At 47.0% G+C, this 20,679-nt stretch overlaps 1 protein-coding gene across 1 annotated transcript in view; it reads right to left on the reverse strand.

The window, feature by feature from the left end:
• LOXL2 (lysyl oxidase like 2) overlaps positions 1-20,611 on the reverse strand; it is a 112,809-nt gene extending 92,198 nt beyond the window's left edge. The window contains exon 1 of the mRNA XM_040243036.1: positions 20,222-20,611. The gene's annotated coding sequence lies outside the window, so the exon portion shown is untranslated. The remainder of the gene's footprint in view (positions 1-20,221) is intronic.
• Between the last annotated feature and the right edge of the window lie 68 nt (positions 20,612-20,679).

Here is a 20,679-nt window from a genome sequence, read left to right on the forward strand (position 1 = left end):
ACACAAAGCTGGGTTCAAATCCCTCTTCTATCACACGTTAGCTCTGAGACCTCAGGCACACTCAGATTTTCTAAGTCTCAGAATTTCATCTATAAAATGGAAATGATATGCATGTGTGTGATCAGTCACTGAGTCGTGTCCGACTCTATGCAGCCCCAAGGACTGTAGCCCACCAAGCTCTTCTGTCCATGGGATTCTCCAGGGAAGAATACTGGAGTGGATTGCCATTTCCTACTGCAGAGGATCTTCTTGAACTAGGAATGGAACCTGAATCTCATATCACCTGTATTGGCAGGTGGATTCTTTACCACTATGCCTCCTGGGAAGCCACAGAAACAATATGTACTTAAAAGCAACTTTTTGAAGGAAAAAAAACAAGCAATATTGTCATTTCAGGCCTCTCACAAAAGACAAAGATCATGTTTCTTAAGTTTCTGACCCATGGTAGGTGGTCCCCCAAAATCAGGTAAAATATTTTGGTTCAAACAGGTATTGCCTGATAGATTTTTTTTTAACCTTTTTTTTTTTTTTTTTTTTACATTTATTTGGCTGCATCAGGTCTTCGTTGCATCATCAGGGATCTTTGTTGTGGCACACGGACTCTCTAGTTGTGGCACACAAGCTCCAGAGTGTGTGGGTTTAGTTGCTCCAAGGCAAGTGGGATCTTAGTTTCCCAAACAGGGATTGAACCTGGATCCCAGGTCCCCTGCATTGCAAGGTGGATTCTTAGCCACTGGACCACGAGGGAAGATCCCTTCCTGCTAGAGCTGACTCAAGTTGTTCAAGTGCTAACTACCGTTTTGGTTGATGCTAAATGCTTTTCCCTGGTCAGTAAAGAATTAACCTGCAATGCAAGAGCTTGCCTGCAATGTGGGAGACCACTTGCAATGTAGGAGACCTGGGTTTGATCCCTGGGTTGGGAAGATCCCCTGGAGAAGGAAATGGCAACCCACTCCAGTATTCTTGCTTGGGAAATCCCATGGACAGAGGAGCCTGGCCAGCTAGTTCACAGGGTCACAAAAAGTCGGACACGACTTGGGGACTAAACCACCACCACCAAACTGTATAATGTAAGTGGTTGTATTTAATTTTGTGCTTCAGATTTCCCCAAGTGTTATTAATATTTAGGAACCCTCAAGGATGAGCTTAGGTAGTTCCTCCTGGATTCAGCTCTTGCAGGAAGATACTTGAAAACTAGAGACAGACATTTTCCCAAAGAATACACAACATTAGAGAAAAGTTACTAAAACAAAAGGTGTGTTCACATGTGCTGTGTAAACTATGTAGGTGCTAAATTGTGCCAGATTCCATGGGAATGGCATCTTCGATGCCTACAAACAAGACTGTCAAACAGGCCTGAAGTCAACCAGTGCTTCCTGGTCTTGCTGGGAGTTGGGGCTCAGGATGTGGTCAGAGGGAGAGAAAAAAGTTCTAAGCCTGGATCTGCTGAGGTTTCTCAGTTCATTGTGAACAGTGCTCCTTCAGTTGACTCACATCATCTGTTGGAGTCCAAAACATATACCACCCCTGGAACTTTCCAGTACGTTCTAGAAATGCTGATTTTTATATTTTATTGAAGCTTAGTGAATTTACGATGTGTTAACTTCTGCTGTACAGAAACGTGACTCAGTTATATACACATTCTTTCAAATATTCTTTTCCATTATGGTTTATCCCAGATATTGAACATAGTTCCCTGTGCTGTACAGTAGGACTTTCTTGTTTATCCATTCTATATGTAACAGTTTGTATCAGATGACCTCAAACTCCCACTTCATGACTCCTCCATATCCCCCTCCTTTGGCAACTGAAAGTCTAGAAACACTGATTTCTATGATTCCAGGCATGGCACTGTACTGATAATGGATGACTATTTGAAAGTCTTATACTTAATTTGGACCCAAAGGGGCTTCAAGAAGAAAAGGAGATGTGAAACTGGAATTTCCAGGGTCCTTTTCTTAGGCTGTTCTTTTGATAGCTGAATTTTTCCACTTAGGAAGGAACATCAAAGGCATACTCCAAAAATAAAAAATAAAAAACTCTGAGTCTCAAGATTTCCTTGGGACTACTCAAATATTTGTTTCTTTTCCTCTAAAAGCAATCCTGTCTGAATGACATCATCATCTACCTGAGAAAAGGCATTCTATATTGTAGAACTTGCTGCAGCAATAGTATTTTCTGAAAAGTTGAGTCACTTTGGACTTCCCCAATGCAGTCTTAAATAATACAACAGACCTCAGCCTCTTACCACTGACCCTCGACTGTCAAAAGATACCCAATATAGCCAACTATTTCCTAGTCTATTTCAAAGACATGTGGGCCTTCCCTGGTGTACAGCAGTAAAGAATCCACCTGCCAATGAGGGAGATGTGAGTTTGATCCCTGGGTTAGCAAGATTCCCTGGAGTAGGAAATGACAACCCACTCCAGTATTCTTGACTAGAGAGTCCCATGGACAGAGGAGCCTGGTGGACTACAGTCCATGGGGTCGCAGATTTAGTGACTAAACAACAAAACAAAGATATGCATAGATAAGGAAGGGAAACACACTGTCAAACTTCTACACGTGGGATTTCCCTGACTGGCCAGTGGTTAAGACTCTGAGGTTCCCCTGCATGGGGTGTGGGTTCCATCCCTGGTCAGAGAACTAAGATCCCACACTCTGCACAGTGTGGCCAAACAAGAAAACATCATTATACACTATTTATGGATAGTGCAGTTGGCAAAAAAAAGGACTGTTCTTAACAAACTGATCTTCTTAACTCCTTCTACCTACCAACATGACCATCTGGGGCCAGAACCTTCTACAACTGGCCTCCCTTGGGCTCCAGCTTTGCGTGATTGGCCTCACCTTCTCTGAGAGCCATGGTAGGTAAATGACTCCTTGCTCCCAGCACTTGCTCTGCATCTTGTGTTCTGGGCCCCCCAGTAATGGGCCCACTGTCCCCATTGGGAAGCACTGCATCAGCAAGCATGGGGCTCCCCAGTTGGGAGCAGTGGTCCTTGATGCAAAGGCCACTTGCTTAGTGTCTCTGAACAATAGAGCAAGGAGCTAAGCTGGTTTTTTTCACCCAGACATAATTCTCTGCTTGATGTCTCTGCCAGACGTCGGCACTCAGATCTGGGGTCAGAGGTGGGGTGAGGGCTGTCTCCTCCATCAGACCCTCCCCCTGACACTCACCAGGAGATTCCTGCTCTAGCAGCAGAAGTGATGAATGGTCCTCTTTCATGGCCCAGAGTGCACCGGAGAGGCTACCCCAGCTGTGGTTGCTTGCTGCTCCTGGCCCCACACGGAACACATTCCTCTATGGAGGAGGGCTGTCTTGGGTGGACAGTGAGCGATCAGAGAATGAGGGAAGCGGGCGGGGACAAGGGGGCCCTTTTGAACCACCTCAGACAAGAATGCAGACTCTGACACCAGGCTTGGCCAGGGCTGGTCCATCTGGCCCCTGGCTAAAGAGTCCACCTCCGTCCTGTCTATTTCTGGCCACAGGGTGGGAATGTTCAGGGCCCAGTGAAATGGCCAGAAGGTAGGCATCCAGAGCTGAATTTCTGTCCGCTTTCAGAAAGAGGCCTTTGTCTGGCATAATTTGTTGTGACCGACTGGGGTGCCCCACAGTCCATCTCCAGCCCTGGGTGGAATCTCATTCTGACCAGGCTGCTTCCTGGGGGGGATGAAGGTACAATTTCAAACACTTTAAAATGAGCCACTGGAGACTGTCAGATGGAATCAGAAAAGGAAAGCCAAATATATAGTGTCTGTAAGAGACACATCGTTTAATTAATTTATTTATTTTGGGCTGTGCTAGGTCTTCATGGCTAGCTTTCTTTAGTTGCAGCAAGTGGGCTTTTCCTTGCAGTGGCTTCTCTTATTGCAGAGCACAGGCTCTAGAGTACTGGTTCAGTAGTTCTGGCATACAGGCTTAGTTGCCCTGAGGTATGTGGGGTCTTCCTGGACCAGGGATCGAACCCATGTCCCCTGCATTGGCAGGCAGATTCTTAACCACTGGACTACCAGGGAAGCCCTAAGAGACACATCTTATCCCTACAGATTGTAGCCCATAAAGAAGGGGCAGTTGCTGTTGTTCATTCACTCAGTTGTGTCTGACTCTTTGCAACCCCATGGACTGCAGCATGCCAGACTTCCCTGTCTTTTACCATCTCCTGGAGTTTGCTCAAATTTGTCCATTGAGTTGGTGATGCCATTCAAACACTCATCCTCTGTCATCCCCTTCTCCTCCTGCCTTCAATCTGTCCCATCATCAGGGTCTTTTCTAATGAGTTGGTTCTTCCCATCAGGTGGCCAAAGTATCGGGTCTTCAGCTTCAGCATCAGTCCTTCTAATGAATATTCAGGACTGATTTCCTTTAATATTGACTGGTTTGATCTCCTTGCAGTCCAAGGGACTCTCAAGAGTCTTCTCCCACACCACAGTTCAGAAGCATCAATTCTTTGGCACTCAGCCTTCTCTATGGTCCAACTCTCACATCCATACATGACTACTCGAAAAAACCATATCTTTGACTAGAGGGACTTTTGCTGGCAAAGTAATGTCTCTGCGTTTCAATATGCTGTCTAGGTCTGTCATAGCTTTACTTGGAGCAAGCATCTTTTAATTTCATGGCTGCAGTCACTATCTGCAGTGATTTTTGAGCCCAAGAAAATAAAGTCTGTCTCTGTTTCCATTGTTTCCCTCCCCCTACGAAGGGGCAGAGGAGATCCAAAATCAGTGCTGCTGCTTGAAGGCAGAGGAAGCGGGGTAAGGTGGGGATGACCATCAGATTCAAGTTAGCCACCCCCCATCAGCCCCTAAAAAAATGGAGATATGATCTGACTGCTGCTGCTGCTGCTACGTCACTTCAGCCGTGTCTGACCCTGTGCAACCCCATAGATGGCAGCCCACCAGGCTCCTCCATCCCCGGGATTCTCCAGGCAAGAATACTGGAGTGGGTTGCCATTTCCTCCTCCAATGCATGCAAGCATGCTAAGTTGTTTCAGTCATGTCCGACTCTGTGCGACTCTATGCACAGCAGCCCACCAGTCTGCTCTGTCCACAGGATTCTCTAGGCAAGAATACTGGAGTGGGTTGCCATTTGACTACAGGATAATTTTTTTTTTCCATGTGTGTTCAGTCATGTCCTACTCTTTGTGACCCCATGGACTGTAGCCTGCCAGGCTCACCTGTCCATGGGATTCTCCAGGCAAAAATACTAAAAGGGGTTGCCATTTCCTTCTCCAGGGGATCTTCCCAACTCAGGGATCGAACCCACATTTCCGGTGTTTCCTGCATTGGCAGGTGGATTCTTTACCACTAGCACCACCTGGGAAGCCCACTGTATAACATATAGTGATGCAAAGAGCATGGTGCTGGCACCTGAGAGTCATCCCAGATTCACATCTGGCTTCTGCAAATACAGAAGGGTCTCAGGGTTTCAGTGGGTTCCGTAAGAAATATCAAGTGCCCAGGACAGTCAGTGACTGGCTCAGAGCCAGTGCTAAATGAGTGGTCACTATTACAGTTACAAAATCAGCGACAACCTGGAAAAATTCTAGGAGGGCCGTCACTTCACCCGTCGACCACTCTTTTTTTCTATTTCTGTTTTTGGTCACACCATGAGGCTTGGGCTTGCAGGCTGTTAGTTCCCCAACCAGGGATCAAACCCAGACCAGGGAATTCCCACCCTCTGAACACTTTTAACACAGCACTTGGGTAATAGGTTTTAACCATCTTCCCACCTCCCCCCAACTTCCAACACAGACACCCTTTCTCAGAGCTAACAGTCAAGTAGCCAAAGTGGTCTGAATTTCCGTGCCACTGTGAAGGAGGTATTAAGATTCGTAAAAGGTAGGCAAGAGAGAACAGAGGTCAGGCCAGGATAGGGTGCAAATTTGGCAAGTAATCCAATCACTGCAAATAAGTCTTTTTTCCAGGGGGGGAAGTGTAGCGGGGGATGGGGCGACTGCATGCAAATCTCTGGAGAACTGGTCTGGGCACAGACACTATGACAGAGAGGGCTCGGACAGCTGGGAGTAAGAGGAGCCCACTGGGGTGACGGGTAGGTGAGTCGGGGGAGTCCTGGCATGGAGGGAGTGTACACACCAACTTTTCTTTAAATCTTTTTTTCTTTTTTGGCCACACCAAACAGCTTGTGGGATTTTAGTTCCCTAATCAAGGATGGAACTCAGGCCCCCAGCAGAGGAAGCACAGAGTTGTAACCACTGGACCACCAGGGAAGTCCTCAAACTAGTTTTTCTAGAGATGGACTCTCAAAATGGCTAAGGAGGGACTTCTCCGGTGGTCTGGTGGTTAAGAATCTACCTGCTAATGCAGGGGATTTGAGTTCGATCCTTGCTCCGGGAAGATTCGGACATGCTGCAGAGCAAGTAAGGCCATGAGCCACAAATGCTGGACCCTAGTGCCCTAGAGCCGTGCTCTGCAACAAGAGAAGCCACTGTAAGGAGAAGCCCGCCCACCAAAACTAGAGTAGCCCCCACTGGCCACAACTAGAGAAGGCCCTCACACAGCAACGAAGACTCAGTGCAGTCAAAAATAAAAAATTTTTTAAAAACAGCTAAGGAGCTCAGGTCTTAAGTGACATACTCCCCAAGCCCTCTCTATTTAGCCCATGCCTTGGGGGGCTTCCCAGATGGTGCTAGTATTAAAGAACCCGCCTGCCAATGTAGAAGACATAAGAGATGCAGGTTCAATCCCTGGGTCGGGAAAATCCCCTGGAGGAGGACATGGCCACCCACTCCAGTATTCTTGCTTGGAGAAGCCCATGGACAGAGAAGCCTGGCGGGCTACAGTCCATGGGGTCGCACAGAGTCGGATACACGTGAAGCTAAGTAGCTTCACACACATGCCGCACACACACACGCTTCAGGGAGTGACAGTCACATCAGGACTCAACTGTGGCTTTAGACACCTTCTGTGTCTCCAGAAGTTTCCAGGTCAAGCTCCCTTCCAAGCAGTGCAACCTGAACCAACAGTCACTTCGTCACGCCTGAGTCCATTAGATGAGAAATAGACCCCAGGGCCCAGGGAAGGAAGAAACAGCTGGTATAGAGGCCAGGGCCACATCTTTGGCCTGTCTAGAAATGTCTGGTGGCTCAGGGGAGGGCGCAGGAGTGCTGTCCTCAAGTTTGTCAAGAGCCCATGATCTGGGATCCTCCTGTCCATAGAAACACTGGCTCCCAATAGCAGCAGGTACCAACTGCCACCTCACCAAAACCGGCCAGGCTCAGCTCACAGCGCCAGCTGGCACTGTGTCAAGAAACTGACATCCACAGAGTATTTACACAGAGAGCTACAAGTTCTTGCTTTTACTGAGGGAGGCTGACTTTCTCGGCTACTTTTAGAACTGATCAATTTCTAATGTCGGTGCATCAAAAGACACTATCAAGGGGACTTTCCTGGTGGTCCAGTTAAGAATTTACCTGCCGGTCCCTGGTCTGGGAACTGAGACTCCATAAGCAGTGGGGCAACTACGCCCCTGTGACACAGCTGCTAAGCCCACGCACCCTGTGCTCTGCAACAAGAGAAGCCGCTGCAATGCGAAGCCTGTGCACTACAACTAGAGAGTAGCCACACTCGACGCAGCTAGAAGAAACCCACACGCAGCACAGAGGAGTCTGTATGCCACAACAAAGACCCAGCGCAGCCATAAATAAACCAATAATATTTTTTTTAAAAAGACGCTATTGTGATGCTTCATGAACCAGAGCAGCAGCAATGGGGGTAGAAAAAAGGGTGTGCGTGAGTGCTGAGTCACATCTCTTTGCAACCCTATGGACCATAGTCCTCTAGTCTCCTCTTACCACTAGTGACATCTGGGAAGGCCAGAAAAAAGGGTGTACTAATTGATCATGTTTCCCTCCTAAGACTGTGAACCCCTTGGAGGGTAGATACATCCCCAGGTCCTCTGTGTCCAGCACAGAATAAATACTGAGTAAATGTGATGTGAATTGAGAAAAAAAAAAAATCAACAAAGTGAAAAGACAATCCACAAATAGGACAAAATATTTGTAAATCATATATCTGAGAAAGATCTAGTATCCAGGATATATAAACTCCTAAAATTCAATAATAAAAAGACAAGCAATCTGACTTAAAAGTGGACCCAGGACTTGACTAGGCATTTCCCTGAAGAGAAATACAAATAACTGACAAGCACATGGAAAGATGCTCAATATCATTAGTCATTAGGGAAATGCAAATGAAAGCCACAGTGAAGTACCACTTCACCCCCACTAGGATGGCTATAATTTTTTTTAAGTGGAGAAAAGTAGGTGTTGGTGAAGATGTGGAGAAACCGGCAGCCTCATTGCTGTACAGATATAAAATGGTGCAGCCACTGTGGAAAATAGATTGACAATTCCTCAGAAAGTTTAACAAAGTATTACCATATGACCCAGCAATTCCACTCCTACTTATATACCCAAGAGGATTGAAAACAGATGTTAACACAGAAATTTGCACACAAATATTTAAAACAGTGCTGTTCATTATCACCAAAAGGTAGAAACAACCCAAATGTCCATCAACAGTAAATGGATAAACAAAATAAGGGTGTATTCTCACAGTGGAATATTATTATTGGGTCAGAAAAAGGAATGAAGTGTGGATACATGCCATTACATGAATGAAACTTCAAAACATCATATGAACTAAAAGAAGCTACACAATACCGTATATTATATGAATCCTTTAAATGAAATATCCAGAATTGGTAATAGAGAGACAGAAAATAGATTAGTGGCTATTCAGGGGTGGGAGTAAGGGGATGGGAGGAACAGGAGATGGCTAATACATACAGTTTTCTCTTTATGATGGTTGCATGTATCTGTGAATATGCCAAGCTCCATTGACTTGAACACTTTAAATCGGTGAACTTTATAGCATGTGAATTGCATCTCAATTAAACTCTTTAAAAAAGAATCTACTTAACTGACATGTCAGTTTAGTAATCTATTTACTAAGCATCTGTTACCTGGCAGGCATTGTATTAGACACCGAGATTCAAAGATGAATCTTGATGTGGGTTCTGCTTTCAAGGAGTTCACAGTATATTTAGAGAAGCAGGCACAGAAATAGAACTGAAAAGACAGTGATTACAGTTGGAGATGAGGAATGGGCAAAGATTTCAACAGTTGACATCCAGGCAGGTTTTGAAGGGAAGAGGGAGTTTTTGACAGGTTGATGGTGGGGAAGGGAGACCATTCCAGGCAGGTGTGAAATAACACAGGGGGTTCTGACAGCCGTGTGGGGTTCAGAATTGCAAGATGAAAAGTGGAAAGGCTGGGATAGCGGGTAGGGTGAGGGGATGTAGAAGAGGTGAGCTTGGAGAAGCAAGCAGAGGACCATGAGGAAAGTTGAATGTCATACCAACAAGTTGAGTTTTCCTTTTGGGGATCAGAAGCCAACAAAATGTAAGCAGGAGGGTGAGGGAGGGTGGACCTGTGATTAAAAGCAGAGTCAGCAAACAACAGCGTGTGGGCCAAATCTGTGAAGTTTTTGGAAATAAAAGTCTTGGAACACAGCCATGCTCTCATTTCTTATTTATATGGCTGCTTTCCCATGAAAACAGCCAAGTTGACCAGTTGCGACAAAGATCGAATGGATCTGTTAAGTCTGAAAAATTTGGTATCCGACTCTTAGAGAAAAAGTTTACCCACCTCTGCTCTAGAAAGATCACTGTGCCTATTGCATAAAGAATGACTTCCCATGGGTTAAGAGCAAGGGAAAGGAGGCCAGCTGGGAAACTAGCAACTCTCCAGGCAAAAAAGAAGCTAGGGGTTTCCCAGGTAGAGCTAGTGGTAAAGAGCCCCCCTGCCAATGCAGGAGACCTAAGAGATGAGGGTTTGATCCCTGGATGGGGAAGGTCCCCTAGAGGAGAGCATGGCAACCCACTCGAACATTCTTGCCAAAGAATCCCATGGACAGAGGAGCCTGGCGGGCTATGGTCCATAGGGTCGCAGAGTCAGACACAACTGAAGTGACTTAGTATGCACACACAGGGTACCATCATGATGCAACATTATGATGATGGGGTAACAGATTATATTGGGGGTTGATAGTGGGGTGGGGAGGTGGGTGTAGCTTTGAGAGCCTGGAGAACATCAATTTGAGAATATTAACAGTGCCACGGGAAAGGATTAGAGAACTCATGGAGTTCACTGATGTCCAAACTTTTTTTCTTTTTAAATCATTAAAATGGTCCCTAAACCTCAAGGTTAGCAGAGTGCTCTCAGACAGTGCATCTGAATTCAAGGCAGCTCAAAAGTTTGCTTTTTAAAATTATTCTTACAATTTGGTTACAGTCATGCTAGAGCAATTCCAGATCACCTGACAGGTAATCTTACCCTCTTTGTGAGCTGCAACAAGCCCAAACTCCACACATTCTCTGGCTCTGCTCTGAGGCTGCTGTTGGCATCAGGTGGGCACCATTGAGTCGGCTGCCAGGATTCAGAATATCATTCTTGACTGATGACTTATTTTTAAATGCACATGTCAAATATCATGTCTTACTCATATTTGTCTCTTACAGAGACTGGCAGAGTCTCTGGCAACTAGGATGTCACTCATAAATCATTTTAGTTAATAACAGGGGTAACGAATCTGTCTTCCAACAAAGGGGATGAGGATTCGATCCTTGGTCGAGGAACTAAGATCCCATGTCCTCGGGGCAACAAAGCTTGAGTGCCACAACTAGAGAAGCCTGTGCACTGCAGTGAAGATCTAGCACAGCCAAAAATGTAGAAAGAAATCAAGAGGGGACCAGGTGGGAATGGAAGGAGGAAGGAAGGCAGGAATTTTTCCCTTGAGAATTTTTCACTCAAGGCTTAAAACTCATGGTCTAACAGAAGGTGATAAAAAAGCAGGAGTTCTCAGTCATGTCCAACTCTTTGTGATCCCATGGACTGTAGCCCACAAGTTCCTCTGTCCATGGGATTCTTCAAGCAAGAATACTGGAGTGTGTTGCCAGTTCCTTCTCCAGAGGATTATCCCGACCCAGGAATTGAAACTGGGTCTGCCACATTGCTGGAGAAGGAACTGGAAACCCACTCCAGTATTCTTGTCTGGAGAATCCCATGGACAGAGGAGCCTGGTGGGCTACAGTCCCATGGGGTCGCCAAGAGTCGGACTGAGAGACTAACCACAGCACACTGCCACATTGCAGGCAGATTCTTTACTGTGTGAGCTGCCAGAGAAGCCCCAGAAGAATACTGGAGCATTGCCATTCCTTTCTTTAAGGGATCTTCTCACCCCAGGGATCGAACCCAGGTCTCTTGCATTGCAGGTGGACTCTTTACGGTCTGAGTCACCAGGGAAGCCCCAGGAGTTTTCCAGGTGAATGCAAACCCCCTTGACCCAGGGAGAGCCTGGAAGAATGATGTTTACTGGTGATGCCCTAATACAGCTGTAACTGCAAACCCCAAATATGTTGTATCATCTTCTGCAGACATTTAAAGGAAAGAAGTTGCTTAAATCTCACAACTAATCTTGCTGCCTCTCAGATTATAAACTGTGTTTTCAAACATCTCTTCTTAACAGTCTCATGGTAGACAAAATGAGGTGCAGTGGAAGCAGCGACACACAGACATGAAATGTACTGATTTCTCCTACTTTATCTTTAAATCCATACACTCTGGGTAATGTCCTGTTCTTGATCTAGGTGGTCATTACAAGGGTATGTTCATCTTGTAAACTTCATCCAGGACAGGTATTTGTATACCTACATTCATAGCAGCATGCGTGTTTTGCTTCAGTTGGGTCCAACTTTTGGCGTCCCTGTGGACTGTAGCCTACCAGGCTTCTCTGTCCATAGGATTCTTCAGGCAAGAATACTGGAGTGGGTTGCCATGCCTTCCTCCAGGGGAATCTTCCTGACCCAGGAATCGAACCCACATCTCTTACGCCTCCTCCATTGGCAGGCGGGTTCTTTACCACTAGCACACCTGGGAAACCCCTATAGCAGCATATTCCCGATAACCAGAAGTGGAAGCCACCCAAGTGGACAAGTGAATGGATAAACCCAATATAGCATATACACACAATGGAATTCCATTCAGTCTTAACAAGGAAGGAAATTCAGGCACATGTTACAACACAGACAAAAGTTGAAGACAATATGTTAAGTAAGGGGTCCACCATCTCAACCCCTTCACCCCTGCTCTCCCAGCAACAGAGCAGGAGATGAGTAGTGGAGAAGCAAGCAAAGCTTCATCTGTATTTATAGTCACTCGCCATTACTCACCTTACCACTTGAGCTCCGCCTCCTGTCAGATCAGCGGCGCCATTAGATTCTCATAGAAGCCTGCATCCTACTGTGAACTGACCATGTGAGGGATCCAGGCTAAATGCTCCTTATGAGAATCTAATGTCTGATGATCTGAGGTGGAGCTGAAGTGGTGACGCTAGCACTGCTGGGGAGTGGTTGCCACCGTCTCCCATCACCCCCAGACAGGACCTTCCGGTTGCAGGAAAACTAGCTCAGAGCTCCCACTGATTGCACATTATGGTGAGTTGTATAATTATTTCATTATGTATCACAAGGTAATATTAATGAAATAAATTGCCCAATAAATGTAATGTGCTTGAGTCATCCCCAAACCATCCCTCCCCTCCAATGGACCATGAAAATTGGTCTTCCATGAAACTGGTCCCTCATGCCAAAAAGGTTGGGGACCACAGCTGTGTCAAGTGAAATAAGCGAGTCACAAAAAGACAAATAGTGTATGATTCCATTTATATGAGGTATTTAGAGTAATTAATTAATTAATCCAATGGACATGAGTTTGCACAAACTCCAAGAGATAGTGAAGGACAGAGGAGCCTGGCACGCTGCAGTCCATGGAGTCGCAAAGTGTTGGACAAGACTTAGGGAACAACAACAACAAAGAGTAATTAAAATCATAGAGACAGAAAGTAGGATGGTGCTTGCCAGGGTGATGAGAGAAGGGAGGAGTCGGTGTTTAATGCATACAGACTTTCATTTTTGGAAGATGAAAATAATTCTGGAACAGATGGTGGTGATGGTTGTACAACAATGTGAATGTATGCAATACCACTGAACGGTACACTTAAAAATGGTTACAGTGGTGAGTTTTATGTTATGTATATTTTACCAGAATGAAAATGAAAACAAATGCTCATCCATTTGTATACTTAGGCTTGGTGCCATTTCACTTACATTCACTATTCTTCTGGAAGAGGTACTTTTAAAAGGTACTTTACTCAAATTTATATTCGTGTTTGTTTCAGAAGAGCTTTATATTTAGAGAAACATCTTTCTCACTAGGTTGTGAGTCACGCAGGCATCTGGAAAGCTGTGCTGTGTTTATCCCAGGACATGCATGTCCAGGGACAGGGCTGGGGATGGGGGAAGCTAATGGATCCAAGTTCAAGAAGACACTATAAAGAAACTGTCTGAGCAAAAGTAAGCTGTTTGCAAGTCATCAACAGAAGTTATCTTCTCATAAAGCTTGCTGCTACTAAGTCGCTTCAGTCGTGTCTGACTCTGGGTGACCCCATAGATGGCAGCCCACCAGGTTCCCCCATCCCTGGGATTCTCCAGGCAAGAACACTGGAGTGCTTTGCCATTTCCTTCTCCAAAGGAGGAAAGTGAAAAGTGAAAGTGAAGTTGCTCAGTCGTGTCCAACTTTTAGCGACCCCATGGACTGCAGCCTACCAGGCTCCTCTGTACATGGGATTCTCCAGGCAAGAGTACTGGATTGGGGTGCCATTGCCTTCTCCGTCTCATAAAGCACAAGCTTTATAGGAAAGCAGCAGTATTTTCTCAGAAGATGCTCTCAGCATTGTGTTGGCAATGCATCAAGGAAGACATCTGGGAACCACTGACGTGGGTCAGCCCCAGGCCAGCTGCGTCTGCTCATCTGACAGATTCCAGCAGGAAAAAACTAAAAAGAAAATGTATCATTACTCGTGTATGATATTATAACATAATGGTGGTTTAGTTGCTAAGTCATGTCCAACTCTTCCACTCCATGGACTCCATGGCTTCCACTCCAGAGCCCACCAGGTTCCTCTGTCCATGGGATTTCCCAGGCAAGAATACTTGAGTGGGTTGCCATTTCCTTCATCAGAGGATTTTCCCAACCTGGGGACTGAACCAGGTCTCCTGCATTGCAGGCGTATTCTTTATTGATGGAGTCACCAGGGAAGCCGTTATAATATAATATTAAAGGTATTTCAAGTGAATGGATCAAAAAGCCTTGGGCCAGGAGAACTTATTAACTGTGATCCTAATTACATCCTCACCTCTGCTGAGTTCATTCTCACTCTATACCCTTATTTGCTGTACACACTTATCTGGGTATATTGTTTTTGTCAAGAAAAGTGATAGTTTTTAAAATTCTGGACAGACTTTTTTTTGTTAAACAGACTTCATTCATGTTATTTTTCTCACATAAATCTATGTTGTGGCTACAGCTGGAGTCTGGGTCTTCTGCAAGGAACCTCTGCTATGTTAATGTATTAATATACAAAGCATGAGTGCCAAGTTGCTTTAGTCATGTCCAACTCTTTGTGACCCTATGGACTCTAGCCAACCAGGCTCTTCTGTCCATGGGATACTCCAGGTCAGAAAAATGGAATGCATTGCCATTACCTTCTCCAGGGGATCTTCCCAACCCAGGGATCGAATCTGTGTCTCTTTTATCTCCAGCATTGACAAGCAGGCTCTTTATCACTAGCGCCACTTGGGAAGCCCTAATATATACAATAGAGATGTATTCATAGGTGTGTTTCCTGCCTTACTTCACTCTCTGACACAGGTTCTAGGTTCATTTAGCTCACTAGAACTAACAGAATTTTTATGGGTAAAAAGTTCCTTTTTAAAGGGAATTTTCATTCCTTTTTATTGGTATGTAAGCTTCCCTGGTGGCTCAGACGGTAAAGCATCTGCCTGCAATGCTGGAGACCCAGGTTCGATTCCTGGGTCAGGAAGATCCCTTGGAGAAGGAAATGGCAATCGACTCCAGCACTCTTGCCTGGAAAATCCCATGGATGGAGGAGCCTGATAGGCTACAGTCTATGGGGTCGCAAAGAGTCAGACACAACTGAGCGACTTCACTTCACTTCACTTCATATTCCATTTTGTATATGTACCACTTCTTTATCCATTCTTCTCAGACAGACATCATATCCAAACTGTCACCATCATGCTTTATCACCCTGGAACAAGAACCTGTTCTGAAAGGCTGGTTCTGATGCCTAAAGATGTCTCTGATACAGGTGACAGGGGAAGACTGGTCAGCACACCTGGCTGGACTGTGCTCCCTGCCCATCACATGCATCTCCTGCAAAAGGACAGCTGGAATGACTAGGATGAGATGATATGAAGACTCACTTCGACTGAGACAGGGCAGAGACTTAGAAGGTAAGTAGTGCATTGCTGCGGATCTGTGACTCTGGGTATCCACTTGGCTCTCCCTTTGCTGGCTCATGATTGTTAGTCCTGCTGGCTCTCTGGGTCTGGAGCAGGACAGGCTGCAGCTACTTCATCCAAGGCCTCAGGACCCCCGGGGTCCAGATGGGTCTGTGTGACACTCCTAAGCAGACTGATCATAATGCCCTTCTCCAAGAGGGAGATGAACGATAGTCATTGCAAACTGTCCTAAACTCAAGCAGCCCCAGGAGAGGAAACCTGTACCTCCTAAAGCTCCCAAAACTGTAAAAGGAAGAAAGCTACAGCAGCTGCTGACAAGGAATCACCTAGAAATCTTACTGTCCCTAGAGAGACAGTCTGTTAGCTGACAGGGAAGAGAATTCATAGCTGCCAGAAGACAGCATGCTTAAAAGGTAATGCTCTGTCCCTTTGGAGCTCCTATGTTGAATAACAGGACTGGAGCAACCAGTTTCTCGGTCCCTAATGGGCTATTTTGTGGAAGGTCTATTCATTTGATGTCTATTTCAGGGCAAAGAATATGACAGCAGAAAATCTAGGCATCAAGAAATAAGAGATCCCATTTTCCCACACAGCCAGCCAAGGAGGGAGCATTACAACTCATGAATCTCATTAATTAGATGTAAACATGACTTCGCTGTTACCCCTTTCCAAAGCAAATAAACACAAGTAGTGAAAATGCTAAAAGTACAAAGTTCTGGTGTCCTCTAGCCTCATCAGACAATGGCAAAATAAACAAAGTTGTCCATAAATGAAGGACTTCAGAGGGGAGCCTCTTTGTTGCCATAGAATTTAGCCATCTCCAGCTAAAGACACCAGCGGCCAAAATAATTGGGCAATGATCAGTGAGAGGTAATTGTTCTCAGTGAAATTTCTTCCTGGGCTGTTTATCTCTTCCAGGAATTGCAGCTCCAGTCATTTCACTCATCTTGCTTTCGGAACTAGGAGCCTGAGAAGGGGAAGGATGATGGCTCTTAATTCAGAGGGGGCCACCCTGAGTTCTCCAGAGGTGAGTTGCTTTCCCATAAGCTGGAAAATAAGCCCAGGCTTCCTGACTTTGCCGTTGGTTTATCTCCAGCACCAAATGGCCAAATATGAAATATTTACACTGGGATTTCTGATACCAGGTGAATAGAAAGTGATAAGCTCAGGATGAAGCGAGAGCCAGGATAAATGAGTCAGAGAACAGCTGATATTCCACGGGCAGCACAGAGAAACAGAACCACCGCTGCCCAGGAAGGAGGAGGCTGGGTCAGGTCTTGGCTCTGCCAGTTACCAACTGTGCCATCGGGACAGCTTATCTGTTGACCAGCTCACTCAACTGTAAAATGAATTAAACAAAACCCACCTCATTCTTTAGTGGGCAGTTGTGTGAATCAAATAACACAGGGGGTAGAAAAGTGGTTTAAAAAGAATAATATACAATTTGAACATAAATCATAGAAATCAACAGAACATAGATCAACTGTAAAAAGACATTTGGGTGGAAATTAGGGGGAAAATTGAACATGGACTGGGTATTCAGTTCAGTTCAGTCGCTCAGTCGTGTCTGACTCTTTGTGACCCCATGAATCGCAGCACGCCAGGCCTCCCTGTCCATCACCAACTCCCGGAGTTCACTCAGACTCACATCCATCGAGGCAGTGATGCCATCCAGCCATCTCATCCTCTGCCATCCCCTTTTCCTCCTGCCCCCAATCCCTCCCAGCATCAGAGTCTTTTCCAATGAGTCAACTCTTCACATGAGGTGGCCAAAGTACTGGAGTTTCAGCTTTAGCATCATTCCTTCCAAAGAAATCCCAGGGCTGATCTCCTTCAGAATGGACTGGTTGGATCTCCTTGCAGTCCAAGGGACTCTCAAGAGTCTTCTCCAACACCACAGTTCAAAAGCATCAATTCTTCGGCACTCAGCCTTCTTCACAGTCCAACTCTCACATCCATACATGATCACAGGAAAAACCATAGCCTTGACTAGACTAGATGGACTGGGTATTAGATGATATCAATGAATTATTCTTACCTATTTTGGTTATTTAATATTTTTAGAGGTCACACTGAAATGCACAGGGATGACAGGATTTTATGTCTGAGATTTGCTTTAAAATACTTCCACTATGGACTTCCCTGGTGGTCCAGTGGCTAAGACTCCATGCTCCCAAAGTAGGGGGCCTAGGTTCGGTCCCTGGTCAGGGAATTAGATCCTACATGCTTCATTTATGCATTCAGGAGTGCGTGTTAAGTTGTTTCAGTCATGTCTATTTGTGACCCCATGGACTGTAGCCTGCCAGGCTCCTCTGTCCATGGGATTCTCCAGGCAAGAATACTGGAGTGGATTGCTATGCTCTTCCTGACCCAGGAATTGACCCATGTCTTTTACATCGTCTGCACTGGCAGGCAGGTTCTTTACCACTAAGGCCACTTGAGAAGCCCTAATTAAGAGTTTCTACGTTGCAACTAAGACCTGGCACAGCCAAATAAATAAAAATAAATCTTTAAAAAATACTTCTGTGAAATAGAAATTGGAAAGGGATAGACAAGGAAGTATGGCAAAATGTGGATAACTGTCGAAGCTGAGTGAGAAGTATATGGGGGCCTTTTCCTTATTATTGTCTATATTTGGAATTTTTCAGAATAAAAACATGATTTTTAAATAAACAGTGTAGAATGTTCTAGGATACTAGACAGCTTCACTAATGGTCACCTCCCAAAGCACAGAAAATCTGTCTCATGTACAAGGCCCTTGTACAGTGGTCCTACAGCTGTCAGAGGGCAAAACTTAGGAAAAGGCCAGTAGAGGCCAGGTGGAGAGGCCAGCAGTACAGGAGACATATGAAAACATCTCCACAGAATTTCCCATCTGCCATGCAACAAGATGTCAGCCGACTGTAACAACAAGGGGATGCTTCCTCTTCAGACCTAAGTTTCCTATTCAACTCTGCCACTTAACGACTAAATGGCCTTGGACCAAATCACTTTTTTAATACAAAAATCAGAGACAGAAAAATGCTGGTGCGCATGTGCACACATGCACCATGGGATTCACCAGGCAAGAGTACTGGAGTGGGTTGCCATGCCCTCCTCCAGGGGATCTTCCCAACAGAGGGATCAAGCTCACTTCTCCTGCCACTCTTGCATTGCAGGAAAATGCTTTACCGCTGAGCCACCGGGGAAGCCCGATTTACTATGGATTTGAGGGCTAGTCCAGAGATGGATTCTAGGCACCAGGAAGGGGAAGAGAACAAAAGACAGAGGGAAAGGAACAACTTAGCTAAGGAAGAGTCCAGGGGGGTCCGTCGTTCATCTGGAAACTGACCAGGGAAGTGAGCACTTCGTCTCCGTCCTAAGCCCCAGCCCTGACCATTAAGTACATAATGCACCATAAATAACTAAGTAATTCCACCAAGGGTGACAAATGGTCTTTTAGGGTCCCGGACAGACCGGCTAGCGTGAGGTAGGCGAGGAGCCTGGAGTGGGGATTTTGGATTCAAGTCTCCACATCCACTAACCCAGTGTGTAGCCTTGAGCTTCAGCACTTTTCTCTTGCACAGAAAAAAATCCACTGGACCTATTTGAAGATCTCCGCAGTTCCAAGATTTCAGTGGACGAAATTAACGTGGGGCGTGTTTCTGACTCTCATTCTTATCTCTCTTCTCACGCGGACTTGAGGCTTCCTTGCCTGGAGAAGTTCAGCGCCCTCCCGGGTGGTGTTCAACCGCCTCCCCTCGCCCCACCCCCGCTGTGTTTCGGTGGTCTTTCCTGGGGCGGGTGAGAGATGACTAGGAGGAAGGAATTCCTCCGTTTTTCCCAATCATTTCTATCCTGGCGCTGATTTACAGCGACTGCTCTTGCAGGCAGATACACCAGAGCGCTCCAGATGAGGGGTTGGCGGGTCCGGTCGGGAGAGGTGGGGTGGGGGGCGGGGGGACGAGGAGTTGGGGGAGTAGAGGGAAGGAAGGTGTCCAAAGCGCCTGCGTAAAAGTTGCGGGCACTGAAGACGGATGGAGTTTCAGCATAAAACCAGAATAGCCCCAAGGCGATCCTGCGTGTACCATCCATGGGTTCGTCTGCGCTGGCGCTTTTCGCTCCAGAGCCTCCGTGTGATAACGGCGGGAGGGGTTTCCTGGAACCCAGACACGCCAGGAATGGCTACCTGGGGCACGGAGCGGTCCTCTCTGCCGAAAGGACTCAGCGCGCACTCCAGCGCTCAGCCTAGCCTTTCTGGCAGGCTGACGAGAAAACCAATTCCAGGCATTCGACGCTAGGGCTCTCAGGCTGCGCCCTAGCCCCCGACCTTCGCACACCCCCATCCCAACCCAGTGTGCTCCACATACCCAAAGCCACAGCTCAGGGGACGCCCCAGTGCGCCCCCAGTCCCCTGCGCGCTCCACATCCTCAAAAGCCAGAATTCCAGGCACCAGCGCAGCCCTCAGTGTCGTGGCCCTACGCTGCGCGCTCCTAGGCACCTAGCCCGGACCGGGTCTCGACTGGCTCTGTCCTGCCTGGTTGCAGGCGCCCCTGGCGAGCCACGGACCTAGCGGCCAGCTTCCGGGGGCGCGCCTGCTGCATGGGCTAACCGGCTTCAGGCGAGGTGGGACTGGGTGGGTCCCGTTAGCCTGCAAGTCCTCGCTTCTCCGAGCAACAAGCTTTCTCTCTGTGTGCCCCCCTCGTAGGTCTCAGGAGCTCCACGCACTGCTGAGAGGCGGCCCGTGGGGAGCGGATCCTGAAGACCCCACCCAGACCTCTGCTTTCCCGCGAACCGCCCCGGGGAGGGGGAGGCTCAGGCAGCGCGCTTACTTGGCAGAAGTGGTGCGCACTGCTCCGCTGGGCCGGGCTCTCCACTGGTGGCTCCTCTCTGCGCCCGTCGCCGCGGAGCCCCTTTCCCGAGCAGATGGGGGCGAGCCGACGACTTCTCCGGTGGTTGAAGAAAGCGAACTCCCAAGTTTAGGAAGCCGTGGGCTGGAGTGGCTCCTGGACCCTTTTCCCGGTACTTTTAACCAGCGCGGACAGCAAATCCCTCCCCGGACCCACCCCCTTCCCTGAAGGCGGCCACCGCAGCAGGCCCGGCCTCCGGCCCCTTTTGTTGTAATTCGAGAGCGACCGCTCCCGGGGCCAGAGGGGCTGTGCTGAGGAGGCTCCGCGCCAACGGGGCAGCCCTTCCTAGACTATTCTCGCCCAGGTTTCCGGAGCCTGAGAAGCTGGGGAGCGGGCTTTTCCTCCGGGAGATTCCTCTACACTCCCCCCTCCCGCCCCTG

The sequence above is a fragment of the Oryx dammah genome, unplaced genomic scaffold, assembly GCF_014754425.2.
Source record: "Oryx dammah isolate SB20612 unplaced genomic scaffold, SCBI_Odam_1.1 HiC_scaffold_1, whole genome shotgun sequence".
NCBI lineage: Eukaryota > Metazoa > Chordata > Mammalia > Artiodactyla > Bovidae > Oryx > Oryx dammah.